Source organism: Ambystoma mexicanum, unplaced genomic scaffold (genome assembly GCF_040938575.1).
Source record: "Ambystoma mexicanum isolate Mex_15411 unplaced genomic scaffold, UKY_AmexF1_1 Mex_scaf3, whole genome shotgun sequence".
NCBI lineage: Eukaryota > Metazoa > Chordata > Amphibia > Caudata > Ambystomatidae > Ambystoma > Ambystoma mexicanum.
In genome coordinates, this window is record NW_027182444.1 from 1374680 (window position 1) to 1394100 (window position 19421).

The window sequence follows — 19421 nt, forward strand, 5'->3', positions numbered from 1 at the left end:
CGCTATACAGGAGTCCACCTTCCCAATAAATCCTATGCGTCCCATGAGGTTCACCCTCAAGCTGGGAGCAGGCCTGTCTCCTTAGGCCTTCCAGAGATGGGCACTCACGTTGGCCTTTACTGAATTCGTCCCTATCAGGACCTCCTTCAACTAACAAGTCGTTTAGTTCAGGATGATCGTTGGGGTCGAATACTTCAGGCATCGCCACTTCCTCGTCAGGCTCGGGCGATCGACCAACTTCCTCCACCGCAGTGGTAGGCGAGCTCGGGGGAATATTTTCTTTCCCTCGTCGTGACTTGTTGACTCCTTTCGCCTTGGGTTTCCCCTTCGGCTGGGGCGGCGTATTGGACTTGGCCAATGCTGCCCGTGCTTGAGACCGTGTGTAGGGTCGTTCGGCAGTGTCTCCTACGAGCCCTAGAGCTCTGAGATCATTACCTAGTAAGACCTTTCCCGGGACGTTTCTCTGAATGCTCACTGGAATCCTAACTGCTGTACCATTTAAAGTAAGATTTACAGGGATCACGGGAAACATACGGAGGGGGCTGTCAGCCAACTTAGTGGGCATCAGAGTAGCTCTGGCAACTTCCTCTGAGTCTACCAAGGTAGAATCCACTACAGTGTGACTGCACCCACTATCCCTAAGAGCTGGAGTATCTACTCCATTGATCAGCACACTGTCTTTAAAGTAGTGCTTGGTATTATCTGGAATCCTAGCATACGCCTCTGCGACTTTAGGCTCCCAGGAACCCAGGGACACTAAAACTACCTCAGCCTCTATTCCGCTGGGAAATGAGTCTGAGGAGAAGGATGCTCCTGTAATCTCTTCTTCCTCGTAGGAGGAGAAGGCCAGATTAGCGGAGTGGACCCCCAAAGGTCTAACCTTACAACGGGGATCCCCCTTCACATGGTCAGTTGCTCCACAAGCAAAACAAGATCCAATGGGTCTGTTTACATAGGGAGGCTTATTGTAACCGGAGTTCTGTTTCGGAGGCGGACCTCCACTACCCTGTGAGTTCTCTTGTGTCTTACCCTTGTTTTTCTTTTTGTGGCCCTTTTGGGAAGAAGATTTAGCAGAGTCCCCACCCTCCATATCTTTGGACTTTTTCCCTTCCTCCTGCTTACCAGGATGAGTTTTGTCCTTATGGGACACTCGATGTGACACCCATAAGTCGGCGGCCATGGCCAGCTTCTTAGGATCTATCTCCTTCGAATCGGCCAAGTGCTGCTTAAGCTCCGGGGAAGAAGAAGCAAAAATGTGTTCCAGCATGACAAGATTTATCATGCCGGCGAAGGTAGAAACCTTATAGCCTTCGACCCAGCCAGTTAAGTTTTTCAAAGATTCAGTGACATAAGATACCCAAGTACCACCTTCCTTTTTCTTATACTCTCGAAAACGCTTTAAATATTGGGCCGGAGTCTTCCCAAACTTTAAAATGAGAGTCTGCTTCAACATTGCGAAATCAGCTTGCTCAGCCTTCGACATCTCCATAATGGCACTACAGCCAGAATGGGGCAGTCTACTGAGCAACCACGCAATCTTGTCAGCATTGTCAACTTTCTGAACTTCGCATGCATACTCAAACGCATTCAGCCAGTCCATAATGTCATTCCGTTCCTCATACACACTGAGCAGATCTTTTGGAAACCGTGGATGAGAGGAGGCCCCAGACCCATGTCCAGGACCCGTGGACCCATTTGCAACCTGAAGCTTGGCCAGTTCCAACTGGTGATCCCTGTCTTTCTGTTTTTCTGCCTGCTCGATTTTCAGTTTGGCTATGCTGAATTCAAGCTCCTGCTGCCTAAACCGCAGCTCTTGCTTCTTGAATTCAAGCCTAGCCTCCCCGTCAGCACTGGCAGAGGAAACATTAGACATCTCGTCCTCCCTGTCCTCGTGGTCGCGGTGGAACAGTGCGGCGACAGAACCGTTGGTTCTGCCAGTGAGAGCAGCCCCACCACCTTCCGCACTGTCCTCAGAAGTAATAGCGTCAAGCTGTGCTTCTTGCCACGCCACGATTCTTTGGATCATTTCCAATTTTGTGCCTTGAGAGGAAACACCTCTCTCCGCACACATCTTTTTCAGCGTTTCTGATTTGCAATTCACTACGTGTACTGGTTGGAATAACCTGAAATGCCTTAGCCCGTGCGCAACACTGGATACCTTCAGTCGTATCCCACCGCTGTACACCAATTTGTTAAGACGGATTTCTGAACTCTGTCCTGGTGGCGCAGAAGTTCAGAAGGCCAACCTAATTACTTGGAACAGGGTAACCTCTGGACAAGCCAGACCAATCAAGGTAGCGATCGCGGCGGTCAAGACTAGGTCTCAAGAGGGGTGAGGGTGACTGAAAGCCCGCAATGAGCACACAAAGCAAGAGCGCTTACAAACTACTCCAAACAGGTGTTATATCAAAAATATAAACCCATTTATTTTAAGGCGTTTAAAACAACGACCGTAGCGAGAAAATCACAATAACACAGTATTAAGCCAACACATACCAAATCAACACAATATATATACAAATACACAGTCGCAAGCGTTTAAAGCACGAAATATGTAGTCCACCTGCAAGGGAGGGAAAACAGGCAGTGCGATAACGCTTTTAGACTTAGTTCGCCTTCATAGGCACCTAACTAGATGGAAGTCCGAGCCCTGCGAAGAGTGGAGCCTTGTGCTCAAAGTACCTGCACACGCTGGTGCCAACGGGCAAAAGGAGAAGCTCTTCGGAGGAAGTCAGGCAGTTCGGGTTAGTGCACAGCAGAAGAAGAACAGGGTCCGCAACTCAAGCGCAGCCTCCACAGCGGGCAGAAGCAGAGCGCGAGTACGGGCGAAAAGGGTGCTGTTTTACACAGCGGGGAAAAGCAATGGGTTACTGCAGGAGGGCGACCAGATCCTAGATATACTACTCACCGGTCCCCGAAGCAAGCAGTCCCAGGCTTCTCCACGTTAGTTTCAGCAGCTGGCAGGTTCAGAAGAGCAGGGAATGCTTTGTAGTCGTGTAGATCAAAAAGACGTCCCAATCGACGAAACCGGCACAGTTTGTTGCCGCAGCAGGACAACGGAGCGGCCGTGCGTATCTGAGTCAAAAGTACACTCCTCCCTTCAGACTTGGGAACGCCAAGGGCACGAAGTGTGGGAGAGTGACAAGGACTCGAGATACGGCACAACCTGGCGGCGGTTACAGAACAAGGCTCCCTTGTAAGCTGGTCAGTCAACTGGATGGCCCAGAGACGCTTCCGAAGGCTTACTTGGCGGGAGATGTTGTAGATGCCGGGAATAGCTGTTCCTGCTATTCCAAAGGTCGAAGCACCAGTACAGGCCTTCTGGTTCGATCAAAGGAGGACAGTGGCTCTCAGGACGACAGCAGTGCAAAGGAGGATTCCTTCAGCGGGTCACCAGCGATTCCTCGGTCCAGCCTCTTGGTTGCAGGATACTTGGCTCCTGTATTCCTTCGTTCGTGAGAACTCAGGAGATCGACATGGTAGTGGTGTTTCCAGCCCCCTCTTATCCACGGTTCCCTTCGCGCCAAAACGGAGGGGAACCAATGGGAGATCCGCTCATCAAAACACATACCATACGTGGACCAATCACGGACCACGGTGGTCCCAGGCATTCACACCACCCTAGACTCTCTGGCACCCAGGATGTGTATTGGGACCAGACATCCCAGCCCACACCCTGGAGGCACACAAACGACATGTAGAAGCCCGCGAAAGCAACCACGTTTCGCGGGAAAGTACATGCCCAAATAAGGAAGGCCCCGGGTCGCTGAACCTGGGGAAGGTGAAGGGAGCAAGACGGACAGTGGACCGGACAAAGGAGCCTCGTGGTCTGGCCATTTTGGGGAGCCAGGCCATCATTTTGGGTTCAGTGCAAAAACGTGCTCAGAACGGCAAAAGGAGCTCAAAATATACAAAACGATCGCTGCCACCATTCCAGTCCCTGAATGACTTGCACCGATCAAATACCATCCTAAAAGAGTATCTAGGGCCTGTAGAAGGCTAGAGACCCAAGAGAGCTGTAACTTAACTTACTGTGCCCTCTTGTGTCGTGTTGCACTAAAGCTGCGACACGATAGAAGAAACTACGGGAAACAACGTTCCCCGGTACTGACTGTCTTAAGGGCATGTCAGTTTCCCCGTAAGAAAGGAGCGAAAGCCCAGAGAAGTGCGGCAGAAGGCTGTACTTCTCTGGCAAAGTCAAGAACGAGGTTAAAAACAATAGCAAAAAGTTTAGGGGTTGCCACATGGAAGGAAAATTCCCTACAATAACGAAATCTTTCCTAACAACCATGAGATGTGATATCCAAATCCTTCTCATTCAAAACCTGAGACCCTTCCGATAGCATGAGATGTGATATTCAACTCCTTCCCATTCCAACCTGAGACCCTTCCTATAGCATGAGATGTGATATCCAACTCCTTCCCATTCCAATCCTGAGACCCTTCCTATAGCATGAGATGTGATATCTCAATACTTCTAATACCAAACCTGAGACCCTTCCTATAGCATGAGATGTGATATACAACTCCTTCCCATTCCAAACCTGAGACCCTTCCTATAGCAAGAGATGTGATATCTCAATGCTTCTAATACCAAACATGAGACCCTTCCTATAGCATGATATGTGATATCCAACTCCTTCCCTTTCCAAACCTGAGACCTTTCCTATAGCATCAGATGTTATATCCAACTCCTTCCCATTCCAATCCCGAGACGCTTCCGATAGCATGAGATGTGATATCTCAATGCTTCTAATACCAAACCTGAGACCCTTCCTATAACATGAGATGTGATATACAACTCCTTCCCATTCCAATTCTGAGACCCTTCCTATAGCATGAGATGTGATATCTCAATGCTTCTAATACCAAACCTGACACCCTTCCTATCGCATGAAATGTGATATCCAACTCCTTCACATTCCAAACCTGAGACCCTTCTTATAGCATGAGATGTGATATCCAACTCCTTCCCATTCCAAACCTGAGACCCATCCTATAGCATGAGATGTGATATCCAACTCCTTTCCTTTCCAAACCAGAGACCCTTCCTGTAGTATGAGATGTGATATCTCACTGCTTATAATACCAAACCTGAGACCCTTCCTATTTCATGAGGTGTGATATCCAACTCCTTCAGATTCCAAACCTGAGACCCTTCCTATAGCATGATATGTGATATCTCAATGCTTCTAATACCAAACCTGAGACCCTTCCTATAACATGAGATGTGATATCCAACTCCTTCCCAATCCAATCCTGAGTCCCTTCCTATAGCATGAGATATGATTTCTCAATGCTTCCAATAGCAAACCTGAGGCCCTTCCCATAGCATGAGATCTGATAAACAACTCCTTCCATTTCCAAACCTAAGATCCTTCCTATAGCATCAGATGTGGTATCCAACTCCTTCCCACTACAAACCTGAGATCCTACCAGTAGCATGAGATTTGATATCTGACTACTTGCCATTCCTAACCTGAGATACATCCTGTACCATAGGATGTGATATGTCGATGCTTCTAATACCAAACCTGAGACCCTTCCTATAACATGAGATGTGATATCCAACTCCTTACCATTCCAAACCTGAGACCCTTCCTATAGCATGAGATGTGATATCCAACTCCTTCCCATTCCAATCCTGAGACCCTTCCTATAGCATGAGATGTGATATCTCAATTCTTCTAATACCAAACCTGAGACCCTCTCTATAGCATGAGATGTGATATCCAACTCCTTCCCACTCCAAACCTGAGACCCTTCCTATAGCATGAGATGTGATATCTCAATGATTCTAATACCAAACCTGAGAATCTCTCTATAGCATGAGATGTGATATCCAACTCCTTCCCATTCCAAACCTGAGACCCTTCCTATAGCATGAGATGTGATATCTCAATGCTTCTAATACCAAACCTGAGACCCTTCCTATAGCATGAGATGTGATATCCAAAGCCTTCTCATTCCAAAGCTGAGACCCTTCCTATAGCATGAGATGTGATATTCAACTCCTTCCCATTCCAACCTGAGACCCTTCCTATAGCATGATATGTGATATCCAACTTCTTCCCATTCCAATCCTTAGACCCTTCCTATAGCATGAGATGTGGTATCTCAATACTTCTAATACCAAACCTGAGACCCTTGCTACAGCATGAGATGTGATATCCAACTCCTTCCCATTCCAAACCTGAGAGCCTTCCTATAGTATGAGATGTGATATCTCAATGCTTCTAATACCAAACCGGAGACCCTTCCTATAGCATGAAATGTGATATCCAACTCCTTCCCATTCCAAACCTGAGACCCTTCCTATAGCATGAGATGTTATATCCAACTCCTTCCCTTTCCAATCCTGAGACCCTTCTTATAGCATGAGATGTGATATCCAACTCCTTCCCATTCCAAACCTGAGACCCTTCCTATAGCATGAGATGTGATATCAAACTCCTTCCCATTCCAAACCTGAGACCCTTTCTATACCATCAGATGTGCTATCCAACTCCTTCCCATTCGAAACCAAAGACCCTTCCTGTAGCATGAGATGTGATATCGCAATGCTTCTAATACCAAACCTGAGACCCTTCCTACAGAATGAAATGTGATATTCAACTCCTTCCCATTCCAATCCTGAGACCCTTCTTATAGCATGAGATATGATATCCAACTCCTTCCCATTCCAAACCTGAGACCCTTCTATAGCATGAGATGTGATATCAAACTCATTCCCATTCCAAACCTGAGACCCTTCCTGTACATGAGACGTGATATCTCAATGCTTCTAATACCAAACCTGAGACCCTTCCTATACCATGAGATGTGATATCTCAATGCTTCTAATGCCAAACCTGAGAACCTTCCTATAGTATGGTATGTGCTATCCAAATCCTTCTCATTCCAAAGCTGAGACCCTTTTTATAGCATGAGATGTGATATTCAACTCCTTCCCATTCTAACCTGAGACCCTTCCTATAGCATGAGATGTGATATCCAACTCCTTCCCATTCCAATCCTTAGACCCTTCCTATAGCATGAGATGTGGTATCTCAATACTTCTAATACCAAACCTGAGACCCTTGCTACAGCATGAGATGTGATATCCAACTACTTCCCATTCCAAACCTGAGAGCCTTCCTATAGTATGAGATGTGATATCTCAATGCTTCTAATACCAAACCGGAGACCCTTCCTATAGCATGAAATGTGATATCCAACTCCTTCCCATTCCAAACCTGAGACCCTTCCTATAGCATGAGATGTTATATCCAACTCCTTCCCATTCCAATCCTGAGACCCTTCTTATAGCATGAGATGTGATATCCAACTCCTTCCCATTCCAATCCTGAGACCCTTCCTATAGCATGAGATGTGATATCAAACTCCTTCCCATTCCAAACCTGAGACCCTTCCTATACCATGAGATGTGATATCCAACCCCTTCTCATTCCAAACCTGAGACCCTTCCTGTAGCATGAGATGTGATATCTCAATGCTTCTAATACCAAACCTGAGACCCTTCCTATAGCATGAGATGTGATATCCAACTCCTTCTCATTCCAAACCTGAGACCCTTCCTATAGCATGAGATGTGATATTCAACTCCTTCCCATTCCAACCTGAGACCTTTCCTATAGCATGAGATGTGATATTCAACTCCTTCCCATTCCAATCCTGAGACCCTTCCTGTAGCATGAGATGTGATATCTCAATACTTCTAATACCAAACCTGAGAACCTTGCTACAGCATGAGATGTGATATCCAACTCCTTCCCATTCCAAACCTGAGACCCTTCCTATAGTATGAGATGTGATATCTCAATGCTTCTAATACCAAACCGGAGACCCTTCCTATAGCATGAAATGTGATATCCAACTCCTTCCCATTCCAAACCTGAGACCCTTCCTATAGCATGAGATGTTATATCCAACTCCTTCCCATTCCAATCCTGAGACCCTTCTTATAGCATGAGATGTGATATCCAACTCCTTCCCATTCCAAACCTGAGACCCTTCCTATAGCATGAGATGTGATATCAAACTCCTTCCCATTCCAAACCTGAGACCCTTCCTATAGCATGAGATGTGCTATCCAACTCCTTCCCATTCCAAACCAAAGACCCTTCCTTTAGCATGAGATGTGATATCGCAATGCTTCTAATACCAAACCTGATACCCTTCCTATAGAATGAAATGTGATATCCAACTCCTTCCCTTTCCAATCCTGAGACCCTTCTTATAGCATGAGATGTGATATCCAACTCCTTCCCATTCCAAACTTGAGACCCTTCTATAGCATGAGATGTGATATCAAACTCATTCCCATTCCAAACCTGAGACCCTTCCTGTGGCATGAGATGTGATATCTCAATGCTTCTAATACCAAACCTGTGACCCCTCCTATACCATGAGATGTGATGTCCAACTCCTTCTCATTCCAAACCTGAGACCCTTCAAGTAGCATGAGATGTGATATCTCAATGCTTCTAATACCAAACCTGAGACCCTTCCTATACCATGAGATGTGATATCCAAATCCTTCTCATTCAAAACCTGAGACCCTTCCGATAGCATGAGATGTGATATTCAACTCCTTCTCATTCCAACCTGAGACCCTTCCTATACCATCAGATGTGCTATCCAACTCCTTCCCATTCGAAACCAAAGACCCTTCCTGTAGCATGAGATGTGATATCGCAATGCGTCTAATACCAAACCTGAGACCCTTCCTATAGAATGAAATGTGATATTCAACTCCTTCCCATTCCAATCCTGAGACCCTTCTTATAGCATGAGATATGATATCCAACTCCTTCCCATTCCAAACCTGAGACCCTTCTATAGCATGAGATGTGATATCCAACTCCTTCCCATTCCAAACCTGAGACCCTTCCTATAACATGAGATGTGATATCCAACTCCTTCCCATACCAAACCTGAGACCCTTCCTATAGCATGAGATGTGATATCTAACTCCTTCAGATTCCAAACCTGAGACCCTTCCTAAAGCATCAGATGTGGTATCCAACTCCTTCCCACAACAAACCTGAGATCCTACCTGTAGCATGAGATTTGATATTTGACTCCTTGCCATTCCTAACCTGAGATGCATCCTGTACCATCAGATGTGATATCTCAGTGCTTCTAATACCAAACCTGAGAACCTTCCTATAACATGAGATGTGATATCAAACTCCCTCCCATTCCAAGCCTGAGACCCTTCCTATAGCATGAGATGTGATATCTCAATGCTTCTAATACCAAACCTGAGAACCTTCCTATAGCATGGTATGTGATATCCAACTCCTTCCAATTCCAATCCTGAGACTCTTCCTATAGCATGAGATGTGATATCCAACTCCTTCCAATTCCAATCCTGAGACCCTTCCTATAGCATGAGATGCAATATCCAACTCCTTCCCATTCCAATCCTGAGACCCTTCCTATAGCATGAGATGTGATGTCTCAATGCTTCTAATACCAAACCTGAGACCCTTCCTATAACATGAGATGTGATATCCAACTCCTTCCCATTCCAAACCTGAGACCCTTCCTATAGCATGAGATGTGATATCTCAATGCTTCTAATACCAAACCTGAGACCCTTCCTATAGCATGAGATGTGATATCCAACTAATTCCCATTCCAAACCAGAGACCCTTCCTGTAGCTTGAGATGTGATATCCAACTCCTTCCCATTCCAACCCTGAGACCCTTCCTATAGCATGAGATGCGATATCTCAATGCTTCTATTACCCAACCCGAGACCCTTCCTATAGCATGAGCTTTGATATCCAACTCTTTCCCATTCCAAACCTGAGACCCTTCCTATAGCATGAGATGTGATATCCAACTCCTTCCCATTCCAATCCTGAAACCCTTCTTATAGCATGAGATCTGATATCTCAATGCTTCTAATACCAAACCTGAGAGCCTTCCTATAACATGAGATGTGATATCCAACTCCTTCCCATTCCAAACCTGAGACCCTTCCTATATCATGAGATGTGATATCTCACTGCTTATAATACCAAACCTGAGACCCTTCCTATTTCATGAGGTGTGATATCCAACTCCTTCAGATTCCAAACCTGAGACCCTTCCTATAGCATGAGATGTGATATCCAACTCCTCCCCATTCCAATCCTGAGACCCTTCCTATAGCATGATATGTGATATCTCAATGCTTCTAATACCAAACCTGAGACCCTTCCTATAACATGAGATGTGATATCCAACTCCTTCCCAATCCAATCCTGAGTCCCTTCGTATAGCATGAGATGTGATATCTCAATGATTCTAATACCAAACCTGAGACCCTTCCTATAGCATTAGATGTGATATCCAACTCCTTCCCAATCCAATCCTGAGTCCCTTCCTATAGCATGAGATATGATTTCTCAATGCTTCCAATAGCAAACCTGAGGCCCTTCCCATAGCATGAGATCTGATAAACAACTCCTTCCATTTCCAAACATAAGATCCTTCCTATAGCATCAGATGTGGTATCCAACTCCTTCCCACTACAAACCTGAGATCCTACCAGTAGCATGAGATTTGATATCTGACTACTTGCCATTCCTAACCTGAGATACATCCTGTACCATAGGATGTGATATGTCGATGCTTCTAATACCAAACCTGAGACCCTTCCTATAACATGAGATGTGATATCAAACTCCTTCCCATTCCAAACCTGAGACCCTTCCTATAGCATGAGATGTGATATCCAACTCCTTCCCATTCCAATCCTGAGACCCTTCCTATAGCATGAGATGTGATATCTCAATTCTTCTAATACCAAACCTGAGACCCTCTCTATAGCATGAGATGTGATATCCAACTCCTTCCCATTCCAAACCTGAGACCCTTCCTATAGCATGAGATGTGATATCTCAATGATTCTAATAACAAACCTGAGACCCTCTCTATAGCATGAGATGTGATATCCAACTCCTTCCCATTCCAAACCTGAGACCCTTCCTATAGCATGAGATGTGATATCTCAATGCTTTTAATACCAAACCTGAGACCCTTCCTATAGCATGAGATGTGATATCCAAAGCCTTCTCATTCCAAAGCTGAGACCCTTCCTATAGCATGAGATGTGATATTCAACTCCTTTCCATTCCAACCTGAGACCCTTCCTATAGCATGATATGTGATATCCAACTCCTTCCCATTCCAATCCTTAGACCCTTCCTATAGCATGAGATGTGGTATCTCAATACTTCTAATACGAAACCTGAGACCCTTGCTACAGCATGAGATGTGATATCCAACTCCTTCCCATTCCAAACCTGAGAGCCTTCCTATATTATGAGATGTGATATCTCAATGCTTCTAATACCAAACCGGAGACCCTTCCTATAGCATGAAATGTGATATCCAACTCCTTCCCATTCCAAACCTGAGACCCTTCCTATAACATGAGATGTTATATCCAACTCCTTCCCATTCCAAACCTGAGACCCTTCCTATAGCATGAGATGTGATATCCAACTCCTTCCCATTCCAATCCTGAGACCCTTCCTATAGCATGAGATGTGATATCTCAATTCTTCTAATACCAAACCTGAGACCCTCTCTATAGCATGAGATGTGATATCCAACTCCTTCCCACTCCAAACCTGAGACCCTTCCTATAGCATGAGATGTGATATCTCAATGATTCTAATACCAAACCTGAGAATCTCTCTATAGCATGAGATGTGATATCCAACTCCTTCCCATTCCAAACCTGAGACCCTTCCTATAGCATGAGATGTGATATCTCAATGCTTCTAATACCAAACCTGAGACCCTTCCTATAGCATGAGATGTGATATCCAAAGCCTTCTCATTCCAAAGCTGAGACCCTTCCTATAGCATGAGATGTGATATTCAACTCCTTCCCATTCCAACCTGAGACCCTTCCTATAGCATGATATGTGATATCCAACTTCTTCCCATTCCAATCCTTAGACCCTTCCTATAGCATGAGATGTGGTAGCTCAATACTTCTAATACCAAACCTGAGACCCTTGCTACAGCATGAGATGTGATATCCAACTCCTTCCCATTCCAAACCTGAGAGCCTTCCTATAGTATGAGATGTGATATCTCAATGCTTCTAATACCAAACCGGAGACCCTTCCTATAGCATGAAATGTGATATCCAACTCCTTCCCATTCCAAACCTGAGACCCTTCCTATAGCATGAGATGTTATATCCAACTCCTTCCCTTTCCAATCCTGAGACCCTTCTTATAGCATGAGATGTGATATCCAACTCCTTCCCATTCCAAACCTGAGACCCTTCCTATAGCATGAGATGTGATATCAAACTCCTTCCCATTCCAAACCTGAGACCCTTTCTATACCATCAGATGTGCTATCCAACTCCTTCCCATTCGAAACCAAAGACCCTTCCTGTAGCATGAGATGTGATATCGCAATGCTTCTAATACCAAACCTGAGACCCTTCCTATAGAATGAAATGTGATATTCAACTCCTTCCCATTCCAATCCTGAGACCCTTCTTATAGCATGAGATATGATATCCAACTCCTTCCCATTCCAAACCTGAGACCCTTCTATAGCATGAGATGTGATATCAAACTCATTCCCATTCCAAACCTGAGACCCTTCCTGTACATGAGACGTGATATCTCAATGCTTCTAATACCAAACCTGAGACCCTTCCTATACCATGAGATGTGATATCTCAATGCTTCTAATGCCAAACCTGAGAACCTTCCTATAGTATGGTATGTGCTATCCAAATCCTTCTCATTCCAAAGCTGAGACCCTTTTTATAGCATGAGATGTGATATTCAACTCCTTCCCATTCTAACCTGAGACCCTTCCTATAGCATGAGATGCAATATCCAACTCCTTCCCATTCCAAACCTGAGACCCTTGCTACAGCATGAGATGTGATATCCAACTCCTTCCCATTCCAAACCTGAGAGCCTTCCTATAGTATGAGATGTGATATCTCAATGCTTCTAATACCAAACCGGAGACCCTTCCTATAGCATGAAATGTGATATCCAACTCCTTCCCATTCCAAACCTGAGACCCTTCCTATAACATGAGATGTGATATCCAACTCCTTACCATTCCAAACCTGAGACCCTTCCTATAGCATGAGATGTGATATCCAACTCCTTCCCATTCCAATCCTGAGACCCTTCCTATAGCATGAGATGTGATATCTCAATTCTTCTAATACCAAACCTGAGACCCTCTCTATAGCATGAGATGTGATATCCAACTCCTTCCCACTCCAAACCTGAGACCCTTCCTATAGCATGAGATGTGATATCTCAATGATTCTAATACCAAACCTGAGAATCTCTCTATAGCATGAGATGTGATATCCAACTCCTTCCCATTCCAAACCTGAGACCCTTCCTATAGCATGAGATGTGATATCTCAATGCTTCTAATACCAAACCTGAGACCCTTCCTATAGCATGAGATGTGATATCCAAAGCCTTCTCATTCCAAAGCTGAGACCCTTCCTATAGCATGAGATGTGATATTCAACTCCTTCCCATTCCAACCTGAGACCCTTCCTATAGCATGATATGTGATATCCAACTTCTTCCCATTCCAATCCTTAGACCCTTCCTATAGCATGAGATGTGGTAGCTCAATACTTCTAATACCAAACCTGAGACCCTTGCTACAGCATGAGATGTGATATCCAACTCCTTCCCATTCCAAACCTGAGAGCCTTCCTATAGTATGAGATGTGATATCTCAATGCTTCTAATACCAAACCGGAGACCCTTCCTATAGCATGAAATGTGATATCCAACTCCTTCCCATTCCAAACCTGAGACCCTTCCTATAGCATGAGATGTTATATCCAACTCCTTCCCTTTCCAATCCTGAGACCCTTCTTATAGCATGAGATGTGATATCCAACTCCTTCCCATTCCAAACCTGAGACCCTTCCTATAGCATGAGATGTGATATCAAACTCCTTCCCATTCCAAACCTGAGACCCTTTCTATACCATCAGATGTGCTATCCAACTCCTTCCCATTCGAAACCAAAGACCCTTCCTGTAGCATGAGATGTGATATCGCAATGCTTCTAATACCAAACCTGAGACCCTTCCTATAGAATGAAATGTGATATTCAACTCCTTCCCATTCCAATCCTGAGACCCTTCTTATAGCATGAGATATGATATCCAACTCCTTCCCATTCCAAACCTGAGACCCTTCTATAGCATGAGATGTGATATCAAACTCATTCCCATTCCAAACCTGAGACCCTTCCTGTACATGAGACGTGATATCTCAATGCTTCTAATACCAAACCTGAGACCCTTCCTATACCATGAGATGTGATATCTCAATGCTTCTAATGCCAAACCTGAGAACCTTCCTATAGTATGGTATGTGCTATCCAAATCCTTCTCATTCCAAAGCTGAGACCCTTTTTATAGCATGAGATGTGATATTCAACTCCTTCCCATTCTAACCTGAGACCCTTCCTATAGCATGAGATGTGATATCCAACTCCTTCCCATTCCAATCCTTAGACCCTTCCTATAGCATGAGATGTGGTATCTCAATACTTCTAATACCAAACCTGAGACCCTTGCTACAGCATGAGATGTGATATCCAACTACTTCCCATTCCAAACCTGAGAGCCTTCCTATAGTATGAGATGTGATATCTCAATGCTTCTAATACCAAACCGGAGACCCTTCCTATAGCATGAAATGTGATATCCAACTCCTTCCCATTCCAAACCTGAGACCCTTCCTATAGCATGAGATGTTATATCCAACTCCTTCCCATTCCAATCCTGAGACCCTTCTTATAGCATGAGATGTGATATCCAACTCCTTCCCATTCCAATCCTGAGACCCTTCCTATAGCATGAGATGTGATATCAAACTCCTTCCCATTCCAAACCTGAGACCCTTCCTATACCATGAGATGTGATATCCAACCCCTTCTCATTCCAAACCTGAGACCCTTCCTGTAGCATGAGATGTGATATCTCAATGCTTCTAATACCAAACCTGAGACCCTTCCTATAGCATGAGATGTGATATCCAACTCCTTCTCATTCCAAACCTGAGACCCTTCCTATAGCATGAGATGTGATATTCAACTCCTTCCCATTCCAACCTGAGACCTTTCCTATAGCATGAGATGTGATATTCAACTCCTTCCCATTCCAATCCTGAGACCCTTCCTATAGCATGAGATGTGATATCTCAATACTTCTAATACCAAACCTGAGACCCTTCCTATAACATGAGATGTGATATCAAACTCCTTCCCATTCCAAACCTGAGACCCTTCCTATAGCATGAGATGTGATATCCAACTCCTTCCCATTCCAATCCTGAGACCCTTCCTATAGCATGAGATGTGATATCTCAATTCTTCTAATACCAAACCTGAGACCCTCTCTATAGCATGAGATGTGATATCCAACTCCTTCCCATTCCAAACCTGAGACCCTTCCTATAGCATGAGATGTGATATCTCAATGATTCTAATACCAAACCTGAGACCCTCTCTATAGCATGAGATGTGATATCCAACTCCTTCCCATTCCAAACCTGAGACCCTTCCTATAGCATGAGATGTGATATCTCAATGCTTTTAATACCAAACCTGAGACCCTTCCTATAGCATGAGATGTGATATCCAAAGCCTTCTCATTCCAAAGCTGAGACCCTTCCTATAGCATGAGATGTGATATTCAACTCCTTTCCATTCCAACCTGAGACCCTTCCTATAGCATGATATGTGATATCCAACTCCTTCCCATTCCAATCCTTAGACCCTTCCTATAGCATGAGATGTGGTATCTCAATACTTCTAATACGAAACCTGAGACCCTTGCTACAGCATGAGATGTGATATCCAACTCCTTCCCATTCCAAACCTGAGAGCCTTCCTATAGTATGAGATGTGATATCTCAATGCTTCTAATACCAAACCGGAGACCCTTCCTATAGCATGAAATGTGATATCCAACTCCTTCCCATTCCAAACCTGAGACCCTTCCTATAACATGAGATGTGATATCCAACTCCTTACCATTCCAAACCTGAGACCCTTCCTATAGCATGAGATGTGATATCCAACTCCTTCCCATTCCAATCCTGAGACCCTTCCTATAGCATGAGATGTGATATCTCAATTCTTCTAATACCAAACCTGAGACCCTCTCTATAGCATGAGATGTGATATCCAACTCCTTCCCACTCCAAACCTGAGACCCTTCCTATAGCATGAGATGTGATATCTCAATGATTCTAATACCAAACCTGAGAATCTCTCTATAGCATGAGATGTGATATCCAACTCCTTCCCATTCCAAACCTGAGACCCTTCCTATAGCATGAGATGTGATATCTCAATGCTTCTAATACCAAACCTGAGACCCTTCCTATAGCATGAGATGTGATATCCAAAGCCTTCTCATTCCAAAGCTGAGACCCTTCCTATAGCATGAGATGTGATATTCAACTCCTTCCCATTCCAACCTGAGACCCTTCCTATAGCATGATATGTGATATCCAACTTCTTCCCATTCCAATCCTTAGACCCTTCCTATAGCATGAGATGTGGTAGCTCAATACTTCTAATACCAAACCTGATACCCTTGCTACAGCATGAGATGTGATATCCAACTCCTTCCCATTCCAAACCTGAGAGCCTTCCTATAGCATGAGATGTGATATCCAACTCCTTCCCATTCCAATCCTGAGACCCTTCTTATAGCATGAGATATGATATCCAACTCCTTCCCATTCCAAACCTGAGACCCTTCTATAGCATGAGATGTGATATCAAACTCATTCCCATTCCAAACCTGAGACCCTTCCTGTACATGAGACGTGATATCTCAATGCTTCTAATACCAAACCTGAGTCCCTTCCTATACCATGAGATGTGATATCTCAATGCTTCTAATGCCAAACCTGAGAACCTTCCTATAGTATGGTATGTGCTATCCAAATCCTTCTCATTCCAAAGCTGAGACCCTTCCTCTAGCAATAGATGTGATATTAAACTCCTTCCCATTCCAACCTGAGACCCTTCCTATAGCATGAGATGTGATATCCAACTCCTTCCCATTCCAATCCTTAGACCCTTCCTATAGCATGAGATGTGGTATCTCAATACTTCTAATACCAAACCTGAGACCCTTGCTACAGCATGAGATGTGATATCCAACTCCTTCTCATTCCAAACCTGAGAGCCTTCCTATAGTATGAGATGTGATATCTCAATGCTTCTAATACCAAACCGGAGACCCTTCCTATAGCATGAAATGTGATATCCAACTCCTTCCCATTCCAAACCTGAGACCCTTCCTATAGCATGAGATGTTATATCCAACTCCTTCCCATTCCAATCCTGAGACCCTTCTTATAGCATGAGATGTGATATCCAACTCCTTCCCATTCCAATCCTGAGACCCTTCCTATAGCATGAGATGTGATATCAAACTCCTTCCCATTCCAAACCTGAGACCCTTCCTATACCATGAGATGTGATATCCAACCCCTTCTCATTCCAAACCTGAGACCCTTCCTGTAGCATGAGATGTGATATCTCAATGCTTCTAATACCAAACCTGAGACCCTTCCTATAGCATGAGATGTGATATCCAACTCCTTCTCATTCCAAACCTGAGACCCTTCCTATAGCATGAGATGTGATATTCAACTCCTTCCCATTCCAACCTGAGACCTTTCCTATAGCATGAGATGTGATATTCAACTCCTTCCCATTCCAATCCTGAGACCCTTCCTATAGCATGAGATGTGATATCTCAATTCTTCTAATACCAAACCTGAGAACCTTGCTACAGCATGAGATGTGATATCCATCTCCTTCCCATTCCAAACCTGAGACCCTTCCTATAGTATGAGATGTGATATCTCAATGCTTCTAATACCAAACCGGAGGCCCTTCCTATAGCATGAAATGTGATATCCAACTCCTTCCCATTCCAAACCTGAGACCCTTCCTATAGCATGAGATGTTATATCCAACTCCTTCCCATTCCAATCCTGAGACCCTTCTTATAGCATGAGATGTGATATCCAACTCCTTCCCATTCCAAACCTGAGACCCTTCCTATAGCATGAGATGTGATATCAAACTCCTTCCCATTCCAAACCTGAGACCCTTCCTATAGCATGAGATGTGCTATCCAACTCCTTCCCATTCCAAACCAAAGACCCTTCCTTTAGCATGAGATGTGATATCGCAATGCTTCTAATACCAAACCTGATACCCTTCCTATAGAATGAAATGTGATATCCAACTCCTTCCCTTTCCAATCCTGAGACCCTTCTTATAGCATGAGATGTGATATCCAACTCCTTCCCATTCCAAACTTGAGACCCTTCTATAGCATGAGATGTGATATCAAACTCATTCCCATTCCAAACCTGAGACCCTTCCTGTGGCATGAGATGTGATATCTCAATGCTTCTAATACCAAACCTGAGACCCTTCCTATACCATTGTTAAGACGGATTTCTGAACTCTGTCCTGGTGGCGCAGAAGTTCAGAAGGCCAACCTAATTACTTGGAACAGGGTAACCTCTGGACAAGCCCGACCAATCAAGGTAGCGATCGCGGCGGTCAAGACTAGGTCTCAAGAGGGGTGAGGGTGACTGAAAGCCCGCAATGAGCACACAAAGCAAGAGCGCTTACAAACTACTCCAAACAGGTGTTATATCAAAAATATAAACCCATTTATTTTAAGGCCTTTAAAACAACGACCGTAGCGAAAAAAATCACAATAACACAGTATTAAGCCAACACATACCAAATCAACACAATATATATACAAATACACAGTCGCAAGCGTTTAAAGCACGAAATATGTAGTCCACCTGCAAGGGAGGGAAAACAGGCAGTGCGATAACGCTTTTAGACTTAGTTCGCCTTCATAGGCACCTAACTAGATGGAAGTCCGAGCCCTGCGAAGAGTGGAGCCTTGTGCTCAAAGTACCTGCACACGCTGGTGCCAACGGGCAAAAGGAGAAGCTCTTCGGAGGAAGTCAGGCAGTTCGGGTTAGTGCACAGCAGAAGAAGAACAGGGTCCGCAACTCAAGCGCAGCCTCCACAGCGGGCAGAAGCAGAGCGCGAGTACGGGCGAAAAGGGTGCTGTTTTACACAGCGGGGAAAAGCAATGGGTTACTGCAGGAGGGCGACCAGATCCTAGATATACTACTCACCGGTCCCCGAAGCAAGCAGTCCCAGGCTTCTCCACGTTAGTTTCAGCAGCTGGCAGGTTCAGAAGAGCAGGGAATGCTTTGTAGTCGTGTAGATCAAAAAGACGTCCCAATCGACGAAACCGGCACAGTTTGTTGCCGCAGCAGGACAACGGAGCGGCCGTGCGTATCTGAGTCAAAAGTACACTCCTCCCT